Source organism: Ursus americanus, chromosome 23 (assembly GCF_024610735.1).
Source record: "Ursus americanus isolate L20-20 chromosome 23, mUrsAme1.1.p, whole genome shotgun sequence".
Lineage (NCBI taxonomy): Eukaryota > Metazoa > Chordata > Mammalia > Carnivora > Ursidae > Ursus > Ursus americanus.
The window spans coordinates 3,700,255-3,726,558 of NC_142149.1; the positions used below are offsets into that span (position 1 = coordinate 3,700,255).

At 59.6% G+C, this 26,304-nt stretch overlaps 1 long non-coding RNA gene across 2 annotated transcripts; it reads left to right on the plus strand.

The window, feature by feature from the left end:
* Nucleotides 1-219: 219 nt before the first annotated feature.
* Nucleotides 220-15,458, plus strand: LOC123803218 (uncharacterized). 2 transcript variants are annotated; one of them, XR_006782783.2, is made up of 4 exons: nt 220-523; nt 6,583-7,473; nt 11,345-11,482; nt 11,676-15,458. It is a non-coding gene; the product is annotated as an uncharacterized LOC123803218 (long non-coding RNA). The 2 variants fall into 2 exon arrangements; XR_015721232.1 differs by lacking the exon at nt 220-523 and adding an exon at nt 779-822.
* Nucleotides 15,459-26,304: the final 10,846 nt, after the last annotated feature.

Consider the following 26,304-nt stretch of genomic DNA (forward strand, 5'->3'; position numbering starts at 1 on the left):
CCGCTGAGGGAAGAGTGGGGTGACCTAGGCAGCCCCTCCTGGTCAATGAGCTCTCCCTGGGAAAACAGTGACGCCCTGCCTCCACTTTTCACACTGGGAGCTCTCCCTCCACCAGGGCCCCTCTTGGGCTGGCCAGCCCAACCACAGGACAATCAGGCTTTGGGCCAGGCAGTTACAGTAAGTCAGGCCCGCCCTTCCTTACTTGGGGTACCACTGCGCCCCGGTCCAGAGCCTGGCTTCCCATAGAGGAGGGGAAGGGGGATAGAGAGGCCCTTCCTTGCCAGGTGCACCGGGCTGGCTCTTAACCCCACCCCCGGAACAGGCTGCTCTTCCCAGTGATTTCCAGGGGCCGCTGGCAACCACCAGGCCCAAGCGGCAAAGGGCAGCGGAGCAGCTGCTGATGTTCAGAAGGAGAGGCTGACTCACTCCAGCCAGGCTGCACCCTCCATGAGTATTTTTGGACCTCAGCCTGGGATTCCTGCAGGTTCCGACGACAACAAGTTGGACCATCCTCTTGTATGAGGTGGGTTCCAAGGTAACCCTGAGGGGAAGGGAGGAGAGGGAAGGGCTCTGGCTGGCAAGGGAGTTGATGCTCAGGGGGTCCAGGCCCGGGGGTGGGGGTGGGGATATAGGACAGTGACATGGGAAGGCCTAAAGGGTCCCAGGCCTGACTGAGGAGGAAGGGGGTGGGGAAGAAGAGAGGACCCCATTTATAGAGCACAGGGCACGCATTACATAATTATTCTATTTTAATCATCACAACCCTGTATGGTAGATACGACTTATCACTGGTCACTAGGCGAGGAAACAGCCTGGAAGCCGGTGAGTGGAGGCTGGGTGAGGGGTGCGGGCTGCTCCAGCAGAGAGGGAGGCCAGGCGCAGAGAGCCTCCCCAGGACCACCTGGCCTGGGGCTGCAGCTGACCGCGACGTCCGCATTTCACGCACCCCGCGGGAGCAGGGTGCAGACCGGGGAGGGGGGTTTGTAGGGAGTCCTGGGAAGCCTGCCCTGCCGCCCCTCCCCCGCGCGTGCCCCCCCCCCCGCACCCCCCCCCCCGCCCCGGCCCAAGCCGCTAGGTCTGTGCCCATGGCAACCGCTCCTCGGGGCAACGTGTACAGGGGGAGGGACCGCACCAGCGCTCGTCAGACCGCGCAGCCGCCCGCCGCGCATTCCTCAGCCCTTCCATCAGCGCAGCCGGCCCCCAACGGGCTTCCCCGCAGGCTGTGAGGTCAGCGCCCCACCCCGCCGCCTCGGGGCCGGCCTCCTCCCCGACCCAGGTCCCCGCGCCCGGATCCCGGATCCCCGCCCCGCGCCCCCCTCCCCTCCGCCACCTCCCCGGGCCCAGCAGCTGGGACCCTGGCCCCCGCGCCACCTCCCCGGTCTCGGCGCCCGGGATCCCGGCCTGCGCCCCTGCCCGGATCCCCGCTGTCCCGGAGCTGGGAGGCCCCTCGCGCCCTCCAGCCGCTGCCCGCGGGCCTCGGGGCTGAGCCCTATTTCGGGCGCTGGCGCTGCGGGCCGGGGCAGCCCTGCCCGGAAGGGAGGCTATTCTGGGCCGGGCCAGCGGAGCAGCTGTGGCCCCAGGGCTTCCCGGCAGGGTGCGCGTCCGGGACAGAGGGCACGCTAGGGCAGGGCTCCCCTCCCTCCCCACCTTCCTCCCAGGCCGCGCCCAGCTCCCTCCCCTTTTTGGCCAGACCCAGGTCCTTCCCTAGGCCAGGAACATTCTCTGGTGCCAGGTCACCGACAGAGTGTCCAAAGCCAGCGGCCACAGCGCACCCCCATACAGTGCTCCCATACAGGTGCTGCTACCGGAGCCTCTCCACCTCTCTGTCAGATGGTCTTCTTAGCACCCTGTGCTTGTCCGGGCATGGCCTTTGTTCCCCTGTGTCCCATTTGCCTGCCCTTCTTGACTGTAACGTGTCATCCATGTGTCCATATGGTTCAATGTCAAATAAATCCCTAGTGTCCAGTACAGGATGGATCCCCCAAAATGGTCATTAGATGAAAGTTGTTAAACTTGTCCTCACATAAAGGACACCAAACTCCAATCCCTTGGGGTCTTTTTACATTCTGTTCTGCAAACTTTTCTGATGATCATAGGTTCCTGCTGCCCCCTGGGCCCCTTCCCCCACCAGAGGGAGTGGCCACTTTCATGCAGGACCTTGGCTTGGTGGACGAAGCCTCAGGCATCTGCACACGTGGCCAGGGTCCCTTGGGCTTACTCTGACCTTAGGACCAATTGCTGGACTCCTCGGGGCCACATTCTTCCATCTGTGGGCCAGGATAAGAATCTCTGTGGTCTGTCCCACGTCATGGTCATAAGGAGACAGAGTACAGGCAACGTCATCAGAATGCAAGCCACTGCATTATCTAACCCAAACCCCTCTCTCCAGAGCAGGTTTCCCAAAGAGAGTGTGGGAGGACGCTCAGGGAGGGGACGGGGGAGCTAACATCTGTCCGTGCTCCCACTCCACGAGGTGTTTTAACTGCACTGTGTCATTCAGCCCAGTGCTTCTCAAACTTGACTGTCAGCATGAACCCCTTGGATCTTGTTAAAATGCAGACTGGTTCTTCAGGCCTCTGGTGGGGACTGAGGTGCTGCATTTGCAACCAGCCCCAGGTGGTCTCCCTCCTGCCAGCCGCCCACCTCCCACAGCTGGTGGCAGGAGGGGGAGGAAGAGGGAGAGTCCTTGACAAAGCCAAGGTATAGGGAGGTGAAGTGGCTTGCTTGACATGGTGAGACCAGCGCGTAGGCACCACTGGCCACGGGATGGCCCCCTTCCCCTCGAGCCGCAGCTGCCTTGGGTCCAGACCCCCACCCCCACCCCCCTTTCTTTTTCTTTCACATGATCACACGAATACCTGTGAGTTGTAAAACAAGTACTAAATGTATACGTATCCTCAATGAGAACAAATACAAAGTAGTTATATATGAATAAACAATGAAACTTGTCCCCATACCCAACTCTGCTCAGCTTACCCCGTCAGAAAACGAAATACCGTCTACAGTTTACCACTGGTTCTTTAATCGATGCCGTCTAGTTTTGTTGACACCTTGGGTTAGCCTTGGTTAACACTGGAGGATATGGGTAAAAGGTCAGGCAGAAAGCCACCAAACCAGGGACGGCAATCTGGTGAAAGAGAGAGAGAGGGAGAGAGAGTGAGTGAGCGAGAGAGAGAGAGAGAGAGAGAGAGAAGAAAGTGTGGTTCAAACGTGGGCCCAGGAAGAGGCAGGAAACCACTTTCTCCCCAGAGCCCTTCACTTCCATCTTTCAGGGCAAGCTGGAACAGGTGAGGGGGAGCTCAGGTCCGCCAACACCCTGGCTCATGAATAACTCACAGCCACCCAGCGCTCTGACTCACTTGTCGATAGGTAGTTGACTTCCTGACAGGCCCGAGCCTTCACACTCACGTGTAAATGGTAGGGTAATCAATTGGCGATTAATTAAAAGTGGAAGTTACCGGGAATGCAGAATTGCTCCATCAGAACGGAACGGGAAGGCGGCGTTTTTCAGAGGTGCATCTGTGTAGAGGCCAAGAGCTCTGAGAAGTGGGGTTCTGGTTTCCCGAATAGCATCTGCCTGGTCTTAGGGAGGCTTGCAGTCCAGGGGTCCAGGGCACTGGGGCCAGAAGGCCCGGAAACCTGGTGGACTAAGTCAGGTCCTGGCCCCACCACCCACTGACGGAGGTATTGAGCGAGGGAGGTAACACCCCACAGTGGGCTCTGGCTTGGGTTCTCCACCTGACTTGTGCTGCTCTGGGGGGTGGGGGGCTGTTCCTTTCCTCCTTCCGTCTCCTACTCACCAGCCCCGCCAGGTGCCCCAACTCTATTCCTCAATTCTGGGGCTGAAATGAGACTGACAAATTAGTTTCCTTTAAACATGGACATTTTCTCAGACTTGGGTAATTGGGGAAAAACCACAGGCCTCCTTTCTGAGAGGGAAGGACCAGGGCCCACACAGGGGCGTGGGGGAGGGGAGGGGTGCACGGGAGGGGACTGGGAAATCTCACTGCTCTCACTTCTGCTTTGCGGGACCCCTCTCACCTCATAACTTCCCCTGAAGTGCCCGCTGGCCATTTGCATGTGTCTCGTTGAAATTCCGGATAGGAGCGCCACCCTCTCCCCCCACCCCGGCCCCCAGAGGGTAGCCGGAGCATCACTGGGGAACCGGAGGGTGGGGACACGTCGGTGTGGGAGGGCAGAGACTGCCCCAAACCTTCCCCTGGCTGATTCACCCTTATTCAATAGATGGGCCATTTTCCTAGAATGTTGCAACAGGGTTATTAGGGTTTTTCCAGAGATTTCCACTCTCTCAATGACCCAGCCCTGAGCCCCTCAAGTGGAGCCCAAGATGACAGGGGCTGGGCATCTGCCCTCTGCCCTTGGTGTCCCCTCCGTTTCATGCTTTCTCAAGGCGCAGAGCTCGGCCTCCCGAGAAGGCCTCATTGTGCGTCCAGCTAGCACGGCAAGCTCTCGGGCGTGTTTTTCTTTCTTAATACATATTTGTTTAATGGATGGGATGACTGGAAATTACTTACCCCTGATGAAGAAACAGGAAGGCAACAGAGTTTTAAAATCCTTAAAAAAAAAAAAAAAATCCGTCCTGAGCTTCCCCCCTTCATCTTTACGTCCCTTTGCTTTCTGTCACAAACGCTCCGTTCTAAGCCCTCAACTCTTCCTCCCGAGAGTCGAAGCGCCTTGTGGGGGACACTGAGTCTCACTCCCCTTTCTCTCCCCAGTCCCTGGGTTTATGTTGCGGGGTCAAAGCTCCACCGATTTTGTGATTTTGGATTCCGTGGCCTCTCTCAACCCCTCACAGAGGCGGACACAGCACCATTAGTTAGTCTCGGGCTAACGGGGTTCAGGGCGACTGTTGGCGGTGGGCGTGGGGGGGGCGGTCTTCAGTCCCGTGAGGAGGCTGATGTTCGCACTCCAGGAAAGGAATGTCACCGTGGCCTCGTGGTTCACACAGGGTGATTCCCTGTAGGCTTATAATAGCCAAGGAAAGAGAGATGGGGAACTGTCAGGTGGGCACCCTATTTAGGGGATATTTTTTCAAAAAGTTCAGGGAATTCTGGCCGACAAAAGCTACAGTTCTAAGAGTGAAAATGAGCCAAGGAAAAATGAGAAACCAGGGGGAAAAAGCAGAGATCGGACAATCCAGTCACAGAAGGTCAGGGAATACAGCACTGGGAGCCTTACAGGGAGCTGAGGTCCTATTTCAAAAGGAGCAGAGAAGGAGGGAAGGAGGGAGGGCTCTCAAACAGAAGTGAGTGCAAAAGGACAGACCCAGCACCTAGGTGAGAAGACTGAACTGTGTCAAAGAGGAAAGAGAACAGACTGCTTTTATTGAGCACCTACTGTGTACCTGCGCCCCCCCCTCCCCGCCCAAAGTCTGTCAGTTCTGCCAAAGCCCTACAGAGCAAGAGCTGGTGTGCTCCTTGACAGGAGAGCGGCTCAAGGTGACCACACCCTTGCCCCTTCTCCAAAAGGCTCTGCAGGTCTGGAAGCCCACCCTCAGCTTTCCTTGGTTCTCCGTCACACTCAGAAAGAAAGCAGGACAGGGCGAGGTTGAGGGGGAACCGAAATCCCATAGGGGAGGAGACAGTAAGAACGGGCTGAAGGCTATGAATCAACTCCAGTGCCCGCCCAGGGCTGCCTCCCAGGACAGGAGGGAGCTTGCACCCCAGGCTGGGGAGCGGTGCCTTTTCTGTCATCCCCGAGGCTGGCAGAATGGCAGGAAGACAGGCAAACCGGGCCCCTGGGGAGCAGGGATCAGACTCGAGAGGCTGGTAACCAGGACTAGGACGGTAACCACCAGTTGAACTCCGGAACGAACCCTTAAACAAATTCATTTATTCATGCCCTTAGTCAACAAGCATTTATGGAGTGCCCCTGAGTGGCAGCCACTGTGTTAGGCACTGGGGGTGAACTCTTAAATTGGTGCTCCCTAAAGGCCTTAGCAGCTACAAGCGGGAGGTGGTAGTGTGTAATGATTGTAATGGGAACTACTTTGACCAGAGACGTACGGAGAAAACACTACTGGGACTCGAAGGGCACTTAGAAGAGGCAGACCGAAATATCTGAACTGATTTCAGGGAAGGAGCCAGACGTGGTCACAATATATATATATAGGCCAGTGTTTATAAAGGTTAAAAAATTTTGGAATCCACTCACGTGGGATCTGTAACAGGTGATGTCCTGGTAACGGAACGCTATGCAACCAACAACGACCATTTACGTAGCCGCACGTCTGTTCAGATGTGAAGATAGTCACAAGATAGTAGTGAAAACAGGTCACAAAAGACTATTTGAGGTCTGATTACATTCTTAGGCATTTCTTGACATATACATTTCTAGATGTTTTTAGGAACTTGTCAAAATACAGACCGAAGTGTTTGAAGTGCTTAAAGTGCTTACTTATCTCTGCAGACGGGCGTTTAGAGTGCCCTAAAATTCTTTCTCATTTATCTGTATTTTGGAATTTTAACAAACTGAATACTATCCTTTTTTCAAGGATTAAAAAAAAATGAACAGTTCACTCTTAGCAACTCAGGCCAACGTGAGTCCTTTCTTCTTTGGTAGGGTCCTCAGATCATAAAGATCTACGGAGATAGAACGTCTTGCTCCCACCAGAACACCTGACCGTCTGTGGTACCGTTATGGAAACGTGGGAAAGTAGCCTAGAAAACAATACAGTCGTAGCGGACAGCCTTCCTCGAACAAACCAAAGAGCCATTGACGAAGGAACAACGCCCATCTGGAGATCAGTGTAAGGCTCTGGCCCAGACCAAACCCCGCTCAGCATTTTCATCAATGACTTGAGTAAGCAGCATGAAGGCATAGGATCAGATTTCCAGATGAAACCGGGGGGTGACGCAACTTGTCTAGATGCAAACCTATGAGAAGCTAGGACAGTAGGTGAAAAGACACAGGATTAGCACATAGGGTCCTGAATGCGATGCCCCGGGGGCCCCAGGACCGAGCGCCGTGGAGGAGGATGTTGACTGCATGTGAGTTCGCGCTCGGGTGCCACGGGACACCAGAAAGCCGCCACACCCTGGTCCTCATCAGGACGGAGTGGCCTCCTGTCCTCGGCGGGCCGCCGTGGGCACTGTTCTGGGCAAACATGTTTAAAGAGCAACATCACAAGGGTGTCAGGGGAAGGACAGAAAGGTGTGAACACACACATTCCAGAGGGGCAGGAAATCTCCGATGGCAGCCAGGATATGTCGCCCGAGAGAAGACAGCAGGAGCGGTCTCACCAGAGAGTTGATCACAGGGACATGGCTCCCCCAGAGCAAAGAACAAGGGAAGTTTCCAGGAGGCTGATTTCAACTCAACATAATGAAAGGGGAAAATGCCAGATCCTCAGAGCACCATCTTGTCCGGGTCTCCCAAGAACCTACGCCGTTGTCCACGCAGGACAGGGAGGGAGGCAGTGAGCCTGCCGCCGGCAGAGGAGCTCCGGCACAGGTAGGCTGACCACCCGGGAGGCCGGACCAGGCGACCCCAGGGTCCCCTTCCAATCACTAGCACTACCTCCCCTGGGGCTGTGTTTGCACCCAGGACGTGGAAAGTGACCCAGACAGGCCGGGCCCTTGAGTGGGGGTGGCCCTGGGGGGAAGCCTAGCCGTGGGAGGGATGACAGCAGCCTGGTAACAACACAGAGGAGGAGGGGAGTCAAGGGAAAGAGGGAACAGAAAACAAACTCAAGAGAGAGAGAGAGGAACAGAGAGAAGCACCAGAGAGGGAAAGTGGGGAACAGATGGGAAGTGAGAGGCTAGGCAGCCCAGCCCTGGCGGTGGGAGCCGGGACCAGGCAGCCTGGGAAGGGAGGGAGGGGGTGGGTGGAGACCCACTTGGGATGGGACGGGAGGGGCAGGATTTGCTGCAGAGGGCTGCTGCTGTGCCCAGAGCCACCCCCGTCAGTCGTCCGTCCGTCCATCCGCCCGTCCATCCGTCTGACACCGGGTCCACCTGCGAGTCATGCCTGAGTGCCTCGATGTGTCGGGACTCCAGGTGCTAAGAGGCTTTAGAAAATGAGGAACCATACCCCCAGCCAACTCTCCCAGATTCCCCCTCGAGCTGGGGAGACCAAGCACAGAGCCATGACCACTGAAGGAGAATGCACACCCGTCAGAAGGTGGAGAGGGCAGGGTGGACTTCGGAGTCAGGAAGACCCGAGCTCAAATCCAGACCTGTGTGCTGTGCAGCCTCAGGCAAGTTCCTTAACCTCTCTGAGCCTCAGTTTCTTTCTCTCTTTCTCTGCTATGAGGATAAACGAGACGAGACAATGGATGCATCAGCATGGGGTCCCCTCCCTGCGAGCAGGCCTTAACTTTAAAGTGAGGAGCCTCAGCCCTAAGTGAGGAGAAAAGCGGGAGAGGCCGGGGAGTCCTGGAGGGACGGCTCTGTCCGGCCCTGGTCAACGTCCGTTCCCTAACTGGGCGCTGGGTTTGAACCTACCAGTGACAGAGCACGTCCATTCCCGGCACTGATCGTCAAGCAAGAGGGAAATGATGTGGAGCTCGAGCTGTACGGGCTGGAAGCGGGCCTGGGCCCCAGGGAACGGGCACCCGGACGTCTGCACGGCTGCTGAGTGCTAACGAGCCCCTGCAAGTGCACGTGGCTGGGGCAGCCAGCGGGGTCAGGGGCCTTGGCAGCGGCTGCCGCCTGTGCAGACGGTGGGGAATTCTTAAGGAGCGTCCGGCATCGTGCGTGTGCCCACAGATGGCCGGAAGCCACCGCAGGCTGTGGACAGAGCTGGCAGAGGGCGCGTTCAGCCAGCCTCCAGAGGGCGAGGAAGGGCCCACCCCAGCCCGCCTCCCCTCGAGCAGCGCTCCCTGGAATCATGACCGTGGGGTGCAGCTCCCCCTCTTTGGGGGCCATCTCTGGCCAGGGACCTCAGCCGCTATCCCGGCCTCCAGGAGGGAGGGTGCAGAGCCACCCCGTGAGTCACGGTGCCCACTTCCTGCCACATAGAGCCCTCAGCTGAGTCACCGGCCCCCCAAAGGGAAAGACTGGCCACAAGGCCGGAAAGCTGGAGCCCCACGGCGGCAGGAGTGGGGGGTGCTGGCGCTGCGGGGCCACGGCGCTGCTCTCGCCCACAGCCGCGGTGCGTCCACAGAACCGGGAGTCCTCCCAGCGGCACCAACCGGCCAGCAGCAGGACTGACTCTTTGCTGGTATTTTCCCCCCAGACCCTTCAAAACAAAGCCCAACAAGAAACCCCCACTTCTTATTTTGAAATAATTTCAGGCTGACAGAAAAGTTGCAAAAGTTCTACGATTTCCAGATACCGTTCACTTGTTGCCAGTTCGCGTTACTGTTTCTCTTTCTGCCTGGATCCCCACTTCTTCCTGGGCCACTTGAGGCTAAGTTGTAGACATGATGCCTCTTTCTCCCCGAAACGCTGCAGGACTGTGCCTCCCCAAACAAGGGCTTTCCTTGCAGAATCGCAGCTCACTCAGCCACCTCCGGGAAGGCCCACACGTCCGATGATGTCCCATCTCAGATGCTCCTGGCCTGTGTGGAGGGCCGGGCTGGGGCGGGGAGGGGAGGTTCACCCCACCAAACCTGGCCAGGGGCCAGCACCCCAAGTTCTTCCTTCCCGCCGGGCCTGGGGTGCTGAAGGACCACTCAGCATCCATGAGGTCCAGGGCCATCATTCACGGGGGGGATGAACTTTGACCACAGCGGGGCTGGGAACCCATGTGTAACTTCTCCCTTCCTCCCAGCACCTGTGCTCGGGAGCACCGTAGTCAGTCCCTGGAAGACATCCTGGGAGACAGCAGACACATCACTTCCTCGGGGACAGGCAGTCACACAGGAGCCTTCTGCTTGGGGTCTAGTGCTCTGCGGTCACCTTGGAATTCTTAACCATTTTGTCTTTCAGTTTGGGTCTTTGAAGTGAGGTCCTCCAGAGCCACTCACTATGCTAAACCCCGAGCCCTTTGTCAGCATCCCCTCTAGTGGGTACTCTTCTGCTCCCCATTCTACAGATGAGATAACCGAGTCTCAGATTAATTCACCTGAGGTCAGCCAGTAAGTAAGTGAGTTGGACTCAAACCCAGTTCTCCCTGCTCCGGAGCCCAATCTGTCACTCTTGGCCACTGACATGGTTGTTTATGGGCTCTGTCCTTTGATCATCTAGAAACAGGGTCATCGATCTCATCCTGGGCACCACACTAGAATTGTGGACACGGGAAAAAGTTGGCCCTGGAGCTGGAATTTAGGTTGGTGACCCTATGGGAGTGATGCTGGCGCTTGGGCCTTGTGGGCCCAGGACACGCTCTCCAAGGTGGCCAAGCTGGGGCTGGGCCTGGGCCGGGGCCAGTCCTGCCTTCTTGCCTGTGGTCCAATTCTCGTTTCCACCAGCCAGGGAAAGCAGGGCTGAGTCACCGGAGTCCCTGTCCCTGACTCCTCGCCCATACATCATGCATTCCAGTCCCTGGCTCTTGGCAAAACCCCACTAACTTCTTAGCTCACCCCACCCTCTTCCCTGAAATAAATCAAAGTTTCAAGCTGGGGAAGAGGTCACTTGACCCAAGCCCTTCGGTCTGCAAATGGAGGCCATGGGGTTTGGGTAGAGGTCCTGATGGGGTGGAACGTGCCTGGGTTTGCGTCCTGGGGTGGAATCCTGTTCCTGCGACTGAGTTCCCATAGAGCTCTGGCCAGTTAACCTCCCCGTGTCTCAGCTTCTCCTGATTGGGGCTGGTGATGGTAGTGACTCAGTGGAAGGGTCTCTGGGAGCAGGAAATATTAGAGCCTCTGGAGGGCGCCCCCCTGAATGCACCCGACAGACACCTTGTGAAGATCACCTCCTCGGCCCTCAACAAGTCTGTTAGGGAGGCATGACTAGCAACCCCCGCTTTACAGAGGAGGAAACAGGCTCAGAGAGGTTAAGTCACCTGTCCACAGCAACCCAGCCAGCAAAGCGGAGCTCGGATCCACCAGAGGACCGCGCAGAGCAGCCGCCCTTCCCACACGCGCTGGCCCCAGGGAGCGGCGAGCACTGGCTGCCGCCCACTGGCCCAGGGCTCCCAGAGTCCAGGGTTGCAGCCATTCCAGGCGGGCCAACCCCAGAGGAGCAAGGAAGCCGACCCCCTCCAGATAAACAAAGCACTTCCTCCCCGAAGCCCAGGCCCAGAAGGAGGAGGTGCTGCGTGCACAACTGTTTATAGAGACAGATGTTTGGGACGGAAAAAGAGAGACAGCCCTCCTCCGTCCCCATGGAGACAGAGGAAGTTTGTAGCTTGGGCAGAGGCGACTGGAATTGAAAAAGGAGAAGGGGAAAGAAGGGAGGGAACCAGATCTGACCCTCGGAAAACGGTTTGACATTTTCAGATGCTGGTGCCTAACAAAGGATGTTGCCCAGGCGACCAGGCCTGCGGGCACGGGGGCTGCCCATCCCGGCTGGACCAGGGGCCGGAGCCCATAGGAGGCTCGCGCGGGCGGGCCACAAATGCCACGCAGAGCCAGCCCGTAAGCACAGATACACCTAGGGGCCTCTCAGCCCAAGGCCCTCCCAAGGATCCCTGCAAAATGGGGAGGTGATTCATGGTCCCATCTCCTCCCTTCCCTCCCCTCTACTCCCCTTCCCTTCCCATCTTTTTATTTTCTCCCCCCCCCCCAAATTTCCCCTCCCTTTCTCCCTCCCTTCCTTCTTGTTTCGCAGATGTTCAATCTTGCCCTCGGCCCAGCCCAGGAACCACATCCCCGCCTTCTTGGTGGCAAGTGGCAGGTGGCACTTGGCATGACCGAGACCAGAGTGCTGCTTTTGCATGGAGTGAACCCCCCCGGGACCCAGCATGGACATATCCTCACACTCTCTGGCTGGAGACCCTGGGCATTTTAGACAATAGTTCTAGGGGAGGAGGGAGGAGAAGAGGGGAGAGCTTTGGGGCTTCTTCTAACGGACCACATCTGCTTCCTTGGAATTTCTCTGCCAGCTTGCCAGCCCCTTTGTCTGCACGCCGCCCCTGCAGGGCCAGCCGGTGTCCTGGGGCTGGGCATCGATTCCTTGAGCCTCGGGGCTCTGGTGGTGTGTTGTGTTAACATCGCCCCCGTGGCCACGATGTCCAGCATGGGATCGACCCTGGAGCTACCTGCACGGTCCTGCCCCAAGCCGCCAGCCCGCTAGTGGAGCCAGCTTTCTTCTCGGCCAGCTCAGCTGCATGACCCTCTCTCTCCTTGCTTGCCTCCAGGGGATGGGAGAGGGGGTGGATGGGGGAACTTCCGATGAACTCTGGCCCGGACGATGAGAATTCCTGAAGCCAGGATGTTCTGTGGGAAAGAGCTAGAAGGGAGAGGCAGGGTCCAGTGGCCACGCTGGCTCTGGGGTCACAACTGCAGGACCGAAGCAGGGGGCTGGCACCATCCCCCCCCCCAACCTCGGAAGGCCCCTGAGATGCCTCACGGTGGGAAAGCAGACCACAGCCAGACCACGTATTTATCTGGCCTGGCCTGCTCAGGAGTGCACCCCAATTCCTGGGCTGATGCCGGGAGTGCAAAGGTGTCAGGGTAATCGTCCTCCTCTGACATACGGGAGAATAACACTTGGCAAGAAGGACTGGGTTGGAGGCCGAGGGCAGGCCATGGCGGTGGGGGAGGGGGGATGTCTACAGCCAGGGGTCCGGGAGCACAGCTGTCACTGGCCCATGTGTGACGTGGCAGCTCAGATGGATGGCTGGGGAGGGGCAGGAGTGACCACAGAATCAGGGATCCAGCATCACTGGGCCTGGCCCTGAGGAGGCAGAATCTGAGCCCAGAATTGAGGCACAAAGAATGTCACCCCCTGGAAAAGCAGGAACCTTCAGGAGAACAGAAGGTGATGAGAGCTCTATCAGAGCCCACGATGCCAGGGACGAAGGCCGGGCTGGGAGGGTTCCCTGACCCCAGGAGCAGCCTGGTCACAACCGCTGGAGGCCTAGCCTGTGGACAGAGGCTCGGAACTGGGCCCTTGCCCCCCAGCTGCCCAGGGAATGGTGTGCAGGCTTGACTCCCGCCTCTGCCCCAGCTAGCTGGGTGACCCTGGGCAAGTTACTTAACTTTTCTGGGCTTTGTTGCCTCATCTATAAAATAGGCATAATAGCTATGCTTCACTCAGATGTCATGAGGATCAAAGGAGACAACATGTGGGAACCACGTTTAATCCACATTGATTGAGCACTTAGTGTGTCAGGCTCTGTGCTAGGCTGTCTATTGGGAAGACCTAGTCTGGGGTGTCGTGGGTGTGTCCAACCAGATGCTCTCGCCTGGTCAGGGAAGGGGTGTGTCAGCTGCACTGCGAGTAGGCGTGACCCAAGGGGGCAGTGTAGAGCAGGGGGCTGCCTAGAGCAGGGGAGGCCTGTAGCAGGGGCGGCTTGGAATTGAAACCACAGCCCAGAGGCCAAATCCAGCATTGCTGCCTGTATTTGTTCAGCCCGGGAACAAAGAATGGCTTTTACATTTTCAAATGGTTGCAAAACAAAATAAAAAGAATACTATTTCCTGACACATACGAATTACATGAAATTCAAGTTCTAATACCCATAAAGTTTTATGAGGACACAGCCAAACTCATTGGTTTGCAAATTGTGGGTCATCTGGGGCTGCTTTCATGCCGCACAGGCGGCACGGAGGGCTTACTATCTGGCCCTTCGCAGAAAAAAAAAAAAAAAAAAAGTTTGCTGATTCCTGGCCTAGGGGAAGCGTGTTCAAAGGCCAAGGGGTGAGAGAGAGAATGGAACTTTTTGGGCAGTGGGAGAAGCCCCCTGTGGCTGGAACAGAGAGATGAGAGCTGACAGGTGGGCAGGGGGTGGGAGGGGAGCCTCAGAGGCGACCCTTGCACCACAGCCCAACAACACTGTGGTTCCCACCCAGGAGAGGACAGAAGTTGAGGGTGAGTGGGCTTTGCTCAGCTGCCACAACAAGATGCCACCTTGCACGAGCCTCCCGGGGAAGGGGAGAGGACAGGAAGGAGGGAGGCAGCGAGCTCCCTGTTCCTTATCACCAAGAAACAAGGAGCAGCCCACGGGGCCCCGAAAGGGCTTGGAAATCGGAACATTTCCGATCCTTTCCAAGGAAACCTCCCTTCTGTGGGGCTCAATGATGTCTCGTTTTCCCCAAGGAACCAAGCCAGGGAGTTATGAGGGGCTGCTGTCCAGCAAGGCCTGTGGGGTGTTCCCTCCTCTCTCCAGCTCCTTTCAGCCAAAGCCTGAGCAATGCTGATGCAGCACACTGAGGCCATCCCAGGGGGCCTGGAGCAGGCACACATCTGGCCAGGGGTGCTGGGGTCACAGCTGGGCCCCAAGGCCTTCTGGGAGGGAGAGGAGGGGGAGGAGGAGTCAGAGAAGGGCAGGAGAGCCTCGTCAAGGCAGCCTCAGGGCTGGGACCACCTTTTAGGGGGATCCCGGGACAATTCATGGGGCAAACCATGCCATCTTGTTGGAGGAAGGAGGTGCCAGCTGCCGTCGCAATGTGTTTGCGGGCTGCCCCACCAGGCAGGAAAGCGACAGGAGCCCACCCCACGGGGGGCTGGCACGTACTCCCCTGGATGGCGCTGGGGTCAGGGCCTTCGCTGGTGCAGAGGAGAGGTGGATCCTGATGGGACCCTCCCCAATCTGCAGACCCTGGATGGGGCAGCCCTGCCTCCCCAGGAAGCCACTTTGCACATTTTCTCTGCGCTGCTCCCTGCCTCGAACCAGCCCCTGAGGCTTGCAACCTGGCATGTGCAGGGCCAGGTAGAGTGACCCTCTAGAGAAACCCTCATCCTGGGCCTCTCTGGACCCCCCAAAGTTGACAGCTTGAGGGAAAGAGGAAGTGAGGAGGGGGTCTCCACCCCCACCTCTCACGTGAGCAGTGAGCTCCTGTGTTGGGCATCCCAGGACAGACAGACAGACAGGCACGGAGGCCCCTGGCGGTGGCACCTGTCCAGGTCCGAAGTGAAGCAGGTGTAGGCTCCAGGGCGGTCAGAGTGCGCAGGAGCGCCTCACGGGAGATGCAGTCTGTCCCTGCCACAGGGGTGCAGAGAACAGACTCCTCCAGTTAGACACGAGGGCGGGCTGGAGGTGGAGGTTCTGGCCACGGGCTGAGTCGGCCGCCAGGCGTGACTTCACAGGCTCCCGTCCTCCCCCTTCCTCCTCCTCAGCACAGCTGCAGGGCCTGGGAGGCTGGAGAGGGGGCACCCGCGACATCAGGCCCCCGCTCCTCCCCCACGCCTGGCACCGCAGTCCCCGCCAGGCACCCGGAGGCCTCCGACGGTGGCTCCAGGCCTCGTCTCTGCGGCACAGCTCCTCCGGGCCCACAGCCTCAGGCTCCATCACCCCGGAGCCCCACCTCCCTCCATCCTTGGCTCTGGAACCCGGATGCTCAAGCCTCTGGATGTTGCCTCACTCTTCATTGGGTTTTCCAGCCAAGGTCCCCACCCTTGCCCCTTCCCAGTCCCCCCCCCCACACTTCCTAGAGCCCCTCCCCTGCCTGCCTGCAAGTCACCTGACTGGGCTCCCTATCCAAGCCCTACCCAGATTCCTCACCCAGCTCTCCCAGCTCTGAAAGCGCTTGATGACACGGGGCTCCTTGATGGCTGGAGAGCTTCTCTGGCTGCAAACCCCTCCCGGGTCCCGGCCACACACTCCAGCCACCACTCTGGCACCCCGCTCATAGAAACACGCACGCGCATGTGCACACACGCGCACGGTGCACACACGTGTGTATGCATATGCGGGTGCGCGTGTGTGCACGATCACACGTGTGTCTGCACACGCACACACGTGCACTCTCACAGCATTCAGCTGGCGTCGTGCTGCACGCACCTTCCTCCCGAGCTCCCGCACTGCCTCTCCCTGCCTCTCCAATACCCACAGGGGCCTATGCTCGGGACTTGGGACTCTGGACTCGGGACTTGTTAGCTCCCTGGCTCTTTCCAGAGTAGCAACCCGCCCCACCTGTCAGGACGGTGGGATCTGGGGCTGGCATCTGGGGCTGCGGTCCGTTTCTTACAGTCAAGATGAAAACAAAACAAAACCGATCCCCTGTTGCCCTCCGAAACTGGTGAATGATTGGCGGGGAGGGGGACATCCCCACCCAGGAGGCTCAGCTTCACTGGGAAAGGGACTTTCCTTAGAAGGAACTAAGGCATCTTGTATCAGCTCTTAACGATTTGGGAAGGGAAGCTGAAAAGCTCTTTACTGTAATTCGAACAGCTAAATTATTCATCAAGAACAGCAGGCAGAGATTGGACAGTGACCTGAGAGACAGGAGGCCCCAGCCCAGTCCGTGACCCCAGGCATGGGACCGTCTCCCCCTGCTCCTGAGGGGCTGGGCTGAGTTAGAGGGGTCTGGGGAGAGCGTAGCTCTGGGGGTCCCGTAGAGTGGGAAGAGCGTCAATCCAGCTGGGAGATGGGGTTTGGGGGGCACTGTATCAAAGGGTCCTGGCCATGGAGGGAGCCACAGCAAGAGGTGTCCCTAGTCCCTCAGGGACTTGTACTGATGCAGGGGTCTCCCCTGCTCTGGCCACGTGGACCCCAGACCACAGCAGGATGGCACTGTCCTGAGACACCAGGTTTCAAGGTGCCTGGCTCCCCTCTGTCGACCCCCTCCTGCATCCTGCAACCGTCCCTGACGACCTCAGGTGCTTGGGGTGGGAAGGAGCATGGCCAGAGTCCTGGCCCAAGTTCAGGGCTGGCCTCCTGCTCCCTCGGAGGCTCAGGACGGGGAGGCAGGGGACAGGTGGACATCAGAGCTCGTCCCTCAAATGCAAAACCCAGCCCGGCTCCGTGCCCCTTCACCTCTGCTCTGGGCACAGGGAGGGCTGTGTGGTGAACAATGCTGGCCCCTGCTCTCCTGCCCTGGCTGGTCAGCCCCCAGGCCCTGTGCTCTGACCCAGAGGGAGGCCGGACCGAGAGCTCGGAAGTCTCAAGCACTGTCCTTTCTTCTTTCTAGCTCTGCCTGTCCCAGAGGAGGGAGTGACCAGAGGAGCACGGGGAGGTGGGGACGGGCCCAGGGCCCAGTTGTGGTTGTTGGGCAGCGTCTCCCACGCAGGAGTCTCTTTTCCCCATAAGGAAGCCTTCTGGGGGAGAGGTGAGGTTTTCTCTGCTGATCTTCCTCCCGCCTACAGCGCCTGGACCTGGCGGGTGCTCTGTGGATATGAATGAACGCAGACGATGGATGGATGGATGGATGGATGGATGGATGGATGGATGGACGGATGGACGGATGTATGAGTGGACCCGGAGAAAAGGAATGGGAGGTCCCCGGAGAAAAGGAATGGGAGGTCCACGAGTGTGCGTGAGGACTGAGCCCTGCCATGTGAGGGGTCCAGAGGGACAAGTCAGTAGGGGACAAGAGGAAAAGCAAGAGAAGTAAAACCGAAGGGTGTGTCTAGTGATGGAGAACCCGCTGAGATGGGGGTGAGAAGTCTGTGCTCCTGCCAGGTGCCCCGCAGGGAGGCCCAGGATGGGGGGAGGAGGAGGAAGAGGGGGAGGAGGGAGGAGGAGGGGGAGGGGGAGGAAGAAGAGTAGAAGGAGGAGGGAGGCCCAGGAGGGGGATGAGGGGGAAGGAGGAGGACTTAGCCTTTTGGAAAGTGGAGCCCTGGGGGCAGCACGTGCTGACTCACCCTCCTGCCTTCAATTTTCCCTGTTTCCTGGGGATTCTCATTTTATTTTCGGGAAAGCTGCCTGCTCCGTGACTAATTTGTTCTTAAACAAACCAAACCCAGGCGGTGGGGAGGCCAGGCGGGGCCTGAGTCACTCTCCGCCCAGGGGGACCACACCTCAGCTGTGGGCCTGGGCCACCCTCCAGTCCTGGGAGCCCCCCCCCCCCCCCCCGGTCTGATGGTGGCTCCGAGGCTCCTCAGGAAGCAGGGCTCCCAGAGGCGGGCCCCCTGGGCTGTGAGGGATCCCTGGCTGCTGAGTGAGCTCCTTGACTGGCCACTGCCTAGAACAGTGTCTGGCCTGGAGCCAGTGCTCAGTGAACATTTGTTGACTGACTGACTGATGACTCTGCTCCCGCCCTCCTCTCTCCCACCCACCCACCCTCCTGGAACCCTTCCCCTCCCACGGCCCTTCAGTTCTGTGACACACACTTTACTAGCGCTTACCTACCCCAGGACCACAGCCTCAGCCAGACTCAGCGATAAATGTGATCTCTCTGAATCTACATGCCTGTCACCCTGTCTGCCGGGGTGGGGGGCTGGGGGGGTGGAGCTATTAACCGCTTTGCCATCGGGTGGCTCAGGGGTGTCCATCTGGTAGCACAGCCAGGGCAGGCTGCAGCCTGCAAAGCAGGCGCTCTACCAGGCAGGGGGCAGATGCTTGCCCCCCAGTATCACAGGAGAGGAACCCGAGGCTCAGAGCGGCCCAAGGGCAGTAAGCAGCAGATGCTTCGTTTGAACCCAGACCTTGGAGCACCCTCCAGTACCCTCGCCTGCCTTCCGCTACCCTCCACCGCAGGGCTAGGAAATGGGCAGCTCAGCAGTGAGCCTGGTGGGGCCGGAAGATAGGGACCAGAATGGGAGGGCAGGGGAAGGGGGGAGGTGTTTTCTCTAGGTCCAGGCCCAGTCCGGAGGCCCCCAGGTCTCCCAAGTGGGACTTGGGCAAGACAGGCCATGGGCACATGGAAGAAACGTATTTCTATTGTTCATCTCACCCTTTTGAAATTTCAACTTTTGTGGGTACATAATATACACACCTAGTAATAAAGTGACTACGGTTTATAAATAAATAGATCGACGTGCTCTGGAACATGCGAGAACACTGCCCCCCCCCGGCCCCCCGCCCCAGTCGGCTGCACCCAGGGACTCTCGCAGAGCAGGTGCCCAGTAAACCCTTCTGTGTCCGAAGGCTCGCCAAGCCCGGTGTCCCAGTGGGAGGCGGCGGGGAGCGGCTTCCTCCCGGGTCAGGACGCAGACCCCCGTGCCCCGCCCGGACTAGGGCCCCTACACCCCCACCCCCCGGGGCAGAACGGGACGTGGCTGCGGCCGGGCTCCCGCCCCCGCCCGGCGCGGCGCCACATTCCCCTGGGTGGCCGCGAGGGCCGGGAAGGGGGGCGGCTCCGCGTGGCCGCCGCCGACCTCCCGCGCCACGGCTTCCCCGCGGGTCCCCCCGGGAGGTCCGGAGCGCCCCGCGCCGCGCCCAGGGGCTGGTGGTCGACCCTGCGCTGTCCTCCGCCAGGCGGCCCGCGGCGTCCCCAGCCTCTCCCGGCCGGAGCGCATTTCCAGGAAGCGGGAGCCGAGCCGGCCTGAGTTCCCGACAGCCGGCCGGGCGCGAAGAGCTGCTGCCCGGCCGCCGCCGCGGCTGAGTCCACACCAGCGATCAATGCGCCCCGGCTCCCCTCCGGCTCCCCTCCTCCCAGCTCAGCGCCAGCGGCCGCAGGGCACCGTGCCGCCCCGCCGCGCACAGGGTCCTGGGCCCCTGTCGGGGTGGCTCCCTTCCTCCCTTCCTGGGGGGATGGGTCACTTGACCCGCTTGCCGATCTGCAGATAAGAACGACAGTTACCCCACCCCCACCCCCAGGGCCATGGGGAGCAGGGACCAGGACCCCTCCTGCACACCCCAGGGAAGCCAGCGCTTTAACTGCCACGCGGCGGACCCGCAGTCTCGCCGCCGCGCCGGTGACCCGAGGTTGCACCAGCCAGCAACTCCCCACTAAAGGAGCACCTTCTCTGCCTGCCCGCCTCTGCTTTTCAAAAAGGGGGTTCAGTGGATATTTCCTCGGAAAGAACTCCTAAAGGAAGCCGCAGCAGGGACTTCCCCAAGCCCAGGGTTGCCCCCTCACCCCATCCCCCACCCCCCCATGTGCGTCCCCAGTGCAGAGGCTGGGGGGGAGGGGAGAGGAAGCTCCTGGGCCTCTCAGCTCACCTGCCACCCCCTCCTGATTTGGGAGGCTGGTGCGGAGACAGAGGGAAGGAGGGAGAGGACAAAGACCAGGCAGGAGGCAGGGAGACTTGAGCCTTTGGGAAGTTGTGGGGATAGCACCCCCCACCTCAAGGAGGTCTGATGGGGGCAGGTAGAGAGGGCTGGGGGCCCAGCCCCTTCCTGGGAACCCAAAGCAAGAAGAGACCAGGGGGGCCTCTTGGTCTCACTAGGTGGCCTGTGTCAACCCCCAGTTTCTGCCTTTTCCAAGGAAGTCCGAAAGAGGGGTTCTAATGAGGGGGCCTGGCGCCAGAGTCAGAATAGGAACCCAGGATCCGGAAGGAGGTGGCAAGCCCTCTGCAGTGTCTCCTCCCCTCTCCTCCCCCTTGGGGGCCCTCCGTTCATCTGGGATGTGGAAAAGAGGCCCAGCTCTGGGCAGAAGCCAGGGTCTGAGCACCCCCCCCCACTCCCTCCCCCTCAGCCTTAGACTCAAGGGCACAAGGTCCTGCTTCCCCTGGGATGACAGCATGGAGGGGTGACTCCAGGGGGCCACCTAGGCAGAACCAGAGGCAGGGACTGGGGACTGTGTTGGTGTTTGGGGTGGGATGGTAAGTGTCGCTTATGGACCTCGAATTCACTGCAGGGTGTCTGGGAAGCACAGGGGATTTGAGCCCCTTGGTGTTGTTGGTGGCTGGGCAGTGTTGGTTTGAAGGGGACCCAGGGCTCAGGACGAATGGATGAATGGACACACTCCAGGTGGGGCGAGAGGGCCATGAAGACTGGGGCAGGAAGGTCACCCTCCTTGGACGTTGGAACAGGAAGTCCTCTCGGAAAGCTGAGACCTCATGCCTGGCTTGAGAACAGCTCTGTGGACTCATTTGCGACTTTGGGTCTCCAAGGCCGTAAGATAGTAAGTTTGTATTGTTTGAGCCACCAATTCCTTACGGCAGCCATGGGAAAGGAACCCACCCCAGCCCACAGCCCCTACTGCCCCGTCACAGAGCTGTGCTCCTTCCAAGGGCTCTAGGGGACAATCTGTTTCCTTGCCCTTTTTCCAGCTTCTAGAGGCTGCCCGTATTCCTCGGTTTGTGGCCCCTTTGCTATGGACTGACTGTATTCCCCCACCCCGTTCAAATGTGAAGCCCTAAACCCTGCCATGGTGTCTGGAGGTGGGGCCTTTGGGAAGTGGTTAGGGTTAGATGAGGTCATGAGGGTGGGGCCCCAGAAGGGGATTAGTGCCCTTATAAGAACAAGCACGTTATTAATATCAGCACCCTTATAAGAAGAAAGCCCCGAGAGCTTGCTCTCTCTCCCCCAGGGGAAGACACGGTGAGAAGGTAGCTGTCTGCAAGGCAGGCAGAGGGCTCTCACCCAAAACCTCATTGACTGGACTTGACCTTGGACTTCCTGCCTCCGGTCTGCTATTGCAGGCTCGCGTCCGGAGACCCCCTCCTCCATCTGCAGAGCCGCCAGACGGACGCCATCTCCTCGCGCCTCTCTGGCCTCATGCATCCCTCTTACAAGCGCCCTTGGGATCGCATTCAGGGCCCCCCTGGACGATCCAGGATACTCTCCCATCTCAAGGTCCTTCACTTCATCACATCTGCAAAGTCCCTTTTGTCCAAAGAAGGTGACATAGTTACAGGTCTGGGGATTGGGGGCCCCAAGCCAATCACAAAGGCTAACATTTCTGTCAACACTTGTCAAGTCTGAATTTTGAAACTTATGACTATTCAAAACCTATTCAAAAACACAATGCCAGTCAGACAAAGGGGAGCTGAGAGGAGCCTAGAGGTGCCTAGGACGGGGCGTGCGGGCGGGCGTGTGTGTGTGTGTGTGTGTGTGTGTGTGGTCGGAAGCTGGGGTTGGCCCCTCCCTGGACCTCTGTCTCTCGTCTGAGGGAATGAGGCGGCGAGGATGGATCCGGGCCTGCGGGACCGGGAGCAGCCCACGGGACCCTCGGAGCCTCAGCCTTCTCCCTGTTTGAGGAGATGCTGGTAGTCCCTTTCCTCCCGGCGCTGCCTTGAGATTAAAGCCCGATCGCTCTCAAGACGCACCCAAAGTGGTAACCTGTGGTGGTGAGAAATCGTGGCAAAGCCACCTGTTGGCTTTGTGTCCCTAAGTTGTCCCCTCTGCTGTCCCCAGCACAGAGGCGGAGCAGTCCCTCCCTCCCACGTCCCACTTGTCTGCAAAGGCTCTGTGCCCTTGAGGGGTCTGCTCCCTCTGGCAGCTGTGGGGACGGAGGCCTGGGACTCAGCCCCCCAACAGCATCCCAGCCACACCTGGGATCTCACCTCTGCTCCCTGTCCTGGGGGTGGCACGGGAGGCCCCAGGACGGACAGCACGACGCTGGAGTCCAGCGGCAGTGGCTTGGAACCCAGTTCCGTCCCGACCGGCCACCCACCGCCTTGCCTACCGGCCCCGCGTCCCTTTCTTCAGCAAGACCGCCCACGTTCCGTTTCTTGACTGTTCTTGCCCTTCGCCTTGCCCGATGTCCCCCAGCACCTGGGAGGTGGGGCACCACCCAGGGCGGCCCAATCAGGACAGGGTCCCGGCACGGGGACGAGGCCCACGCAGGCTGAGGCCGACCTAGAGCCGCGGCAGCGACCCCCGCAGCCGCCAGGGAGAGCCCGGCCGCGGGGAAGCCAGCGGGGAAGCAGAAGGCAGGAAGGGACAGGGGCCCATTCCAGGTGACCCGCCGCTGGTGAATCTGGATCCAGCTGTGCCCCGGGCCCCGACCTGCTCCTGTGTGTCATCACGGGACCCAACCCCCTTCCGAAGGCCTTGGCCGGGCCGCGCTGGCCTCGCAGCGTCCTGACCAGCAGTGACCAGCTGTGCACTGGCTGCTTGCCGCGCGTGCTCTGTGTGCAGAAGATAGTTCTACCCGCTCACGTGGCCACGGGGATAAGGTAAGACAAGGCAGGATGAAGAACCAAGGGCCTAATTAGATGCACGGTAAGCCTCCAGGTAGCAGCTCTGTAGCGGGCGGCTTAGAGTCATGTTAAGCACAAGCGTATGCACGAGTCACACGAGACGGCCCCATCTTACCAGGAATAAACCCTAAGAAACTGCCTTAGCCGGACTGAGATCAGAACACCCTCTGTAATTCCCTCTTCGTGAGTGTGGGCAGAAGCTGGGACTGGGGTCTAAGGAACAGAACTTGGCAAAGGGGACGGGACGTCCCTCCGTGGTTATAGCTCAGACTCCCTCTTAGCCGACCGGAAGGAGAACGTCCCTCTGCTGAAGGGAGGGGGCAGCCGTGTTGAGGGAGCCCATGGGGTCAGGAGCTGCAGCCTCTGGAACTTGAAGGTGGCCTCTGGCCTCCAGCCAGCAACCCCCAGGCTCTTGTCACACGGCTGCAAGGAAAGGAGTTCCGCCCGTACCTGGAGAGAGCTGGGAAGCGGATCTTCCTTGGGGGAGGCTTCAGGGGAGGACCCAGCCCAGCCACCACCTTGACGGCAGCCCTGTGAGATCTTAAGCAGAGGACCCCGCTGAGCAGGCCTCAGACCTGTGACCTAATGCGACTGCCCGCTGTTAGATACACGTGTTGTGCAAGCGGCTAAATGCGTGATAACTGGTTACAGAGCGTAGAAAACAACCACAGCATCCTGAGGTCTCAGGTGTCAGAAGAGGCACCAGAAGGGACAAAAGGCCAGGACTCCCTTCTCCCTGGGTTGGGGTACAATTTCCCCAACTGGTCCCCAAATTTCCCCAATTTGGACCGCTGGTTACTTCAGCTGAATTACCACTCACCCCTCCCTCGGTTCACAGCAACCATCCCTCAGCATCGCTCACATTGTCTGCAGGTCAGAACTTGGGGGTGGTTGGGCTGGGCGTTCCAGCCTGAGGTCTCTCATGGGACTGCCGTCCTCTGAAAGCTGGACGGGGCTGGAGGACCCACTTGCAAGGTGGTCCATTCACATGGCTGGTGGCCAGAGGTCTCCTTTCTCCTGGCTTCCCCCAGAGCAGGTGGGCCACAAGACGAAGATGGAGGAAGCCACATGGATCAGCTTGGCTCCGCGTGGGAGGGGCTGAACACCAGGAGACAGTTTCCCTGGGGCCATCTTGCAGACGGGCCACCTTACAAGGACAGCAGAGGGGACAGAGGCTGGTGGGGGCTTGAAGAGGCTATGGAAGGAAGAGTGGGACACTTGTAAAGCAAGGGAATTCTCTGAGCGTACCCCCAAGGCTCTCTGCGTCAGTCTACCCCCAGCTCCCTCCTCATGTGGCTCAGGGAATGAGCTGGGAGAAGAAAATCACAGGTCCCAGTCTTGCTTCTCCAAATCGGGCCCGGGACCTCAGGGGAAGCGGGACCCTGCAGAAAGGGGCTGGGGAAAGGAGGGGTATCCGTGGGCCGTTTGTCCCTGCTGCGGGTCCCCAGCTGCTTGTTCCCATCTCTGAGCTTTTGTCTCTGTGACAGGTGAGACCGATCCCTCAGTGTAGAGATGGGGGGCCTGGGTTGGGGGCGAGATGGGGTTAAGAGGTACTGTGCTGCTGTTGGCCGGGCCCTGTGCATCGTTCCCCCACTGAAACCTTGAATGACTTTCACACGGGGTGCCATCCACCCCCGTTATCCAGATAAGGAAACTGAGGCTCGGAGTTCCCATAGCAAGTGGGGTAGAAACGGGGAAAGAAGCCTCCCTGATACCTTAGGGGGTCCGATCAAGGCCCCTGCACCCAGGGCCTCCCTCCCTGGGCTGAGCAGGGAGCCAGGGGAGGGAAGAAGAAAGGAGGGGAACCTCTGGGGAGGTCAGTGCCCGGCAGGGGGTGCGGGGCTGGGGGCTGGGGCGCTGAGCCTGGAAGAGGGCTGAAAACCCTGCTCTGAGCCATCTGAGACCCTGGCTCTGACGCCACCGGCCGGCTCGCTGGCCGCCAGCCTTCCCCACATTGACCTGGGGAGTTCGGACTCACATCCCTGCCTGCACAGGCTTCCTGGAACCATACTGCTGTCTCCTTTGGGGCTAGCCCAGCCTGGCTGCAGTGGGGAGGCACCCCCAAAGCCAGCTGGGTGCTTGGATCTCCTTTGCCCAATGCCCTGGGCTCTGGGTCCCGGAAAAGATCCTTGTGCTTCAAGGGGAGGGTCTAGTGGGAATGCCGAGGCCAGGTTCGCGCGGCTAAGGAAGTTTGCGGACCTGGAATTCCAGACAGGGAGAACAAGATCACCTCGGGTCAGGGAGATCAGGCTGACTGTGCCCCACGAAAGGATTCGGGAAGGGCAGGTGGGAAGGACGTGCAGAAGTGAGAAAAACCCGAGGCGTTCCCTGCAAAGTCCAGGAAGGGCTGCTTCTGCCCCCCCTCCAAGCTCACTGCCCCACTGGGTCCCACCTGCGTGCCTTCACCACGGCCCCATGAGGGGGCGTGTCCCTACTTCCCGCTTACCAGCGGGAGAGGTAGAGCCGCTTGTCCACGTCACTCCCCACACCCAGTGACTGCAGACCCAAACTCCAATATGTGCGCTGCCATCTGGGAGGACAGTGCCCAGTGCACCCCTCTGTGCCCCCATGCCCTGCACGCTGCCTACGTATCCTGGAATACTTGGGACAACTCAGGTCTGTGACCCCTGGTTTCAGCGCAGCACTCACACACACGCACGTGCACACACAGGTCCCCTCACCCACGTCGCCTGAGCTCCCAGAACTGCACAGGGAAAGGTGACCCTTGCTCCCAAGGAGCACAGCTACCTTCCTTGCATCCTGCCCACCCCACCCCTGCTGCCCATCTCAACTGCTGTCCCAGACAACAGCTCAAGGGATCCAAAACTTAGGCGCAATAGCGCCCAGCTCAAGGCAGGCCGGGGCTGGGACCTCTGCAGAGCTCGCCTGCAAATAGGAGGCCAAAGAATGCAGTGGGCAGCTTGGCAGAGAGACAGACAGAGCCACCGGGCTTCCAGTAACACGCTGGCCCTGCCCTGACCTCGCCCACCGGCTCAGACACTCAGCCAATAGATGCCCGGTCCTGGGCCCCAGCCCCCGGCAACACCCAGCCCAGCACAGCTGCTGCAGGGCCCTCCTGGTCACCACCCCTTGCCCCCGGCGACAACAGGACTGGAACTGGATCCCTGTCCTCTCAGGGTTCCAGCCGTGCCGGGAAGGGGGTATCTTTAGCTTCCCTTCCTGGAAGCCCACTGGCTCCGGTCCCACCGTGGCCCAGCAGCATCGCCTCCAAGCCAGGCCACCTCCCCCTCTAGCACCGATTCCCTAGGAGACGGCAGCCACTCCAGAGAGCCTTGCTTGGCCATTTGGTGCCCCGCCGGGGTTAGGACCCCGTGTCCAGCTTGGACGTAACACTGCCCACACAGTCCTTCTTGCTCCCCTCTTGAACCCTGCTTGCATCGGGGTATTGGCCAAAAGACAGCCCACCCCCGTCAAATTAGAGGACCTGAAATGGTGTCCATGCGTTCCTCGCCAGAGAAGGAGACCGAGGCCCAGGGGGAAGATGGAAGTGGCCTAGGGATCCTGGAGCGAGTTGCAAAGA